Consider the following 625-nt stretch of genomic DNA (forward strand, 5'->3'; position numbering starts at 1 on the left):
AAACAACCTACTCTCATACCTACTGAGGCAGCAGTAAGGGGGGCACTTTAGAGTCTAGTGAAAAACTAACCTCAACTTTTTTCTGTCCCAAATCCCCCAGACTTTGAAAGGATAAGCACACCAATTTGGAACTCTTGTAAGGATTTATTTGCTACAGAATTGCTTTCATACCCCAATGCGTTAGACTAAGGGCTTCTGGGTCTAAAAGGATTTAGGTCACTTTATTTTTTCAAGTGCTGCAACATTCAAAAAGCAAGTTTTGGGGACAGGGATGGGGTAGAGTAGCAGCACCACTTGGCATGTCATAAGAATTGAGAAAAATAATCTTCAATATTAAATGTCTAGAGGGGGAAAGACAACTTTAAAATTCCCTCCCTGAACAGACCCTGAGCTAAAATCACATTCATTTTCAGGAGAAATGTTTGGTCTGTGACTGTGAAACTACAGATCCTAACCTTGGACTGGACTGGTGAAAGCTTCTAGATACTCCATGAATGACAGGTTATACGCCATTCAGTAGGCAGACTCTGGCATGTGAGTATAAGTATCTCTTAAATCTTGGTTCCCTGAAAGGACTGTCTTCATCTGATCACCAAAACTATATATAAGTATTACATATATATAT

The sequence above is a fragment of the Psammomys obesus genome, unplaced genomic scaffold (assembly GCF_907164565.1).
Source record: "Psammomys obesus unplaced genomic scaffold, mPsaObe1.curated_primary_1811, whole genome shotgun sequence".
NCBI lineage: Eukaryota > Metazoa > Chordata > Mammalia > Rodentia > Muridae > Psammomys > Psammomys obesus.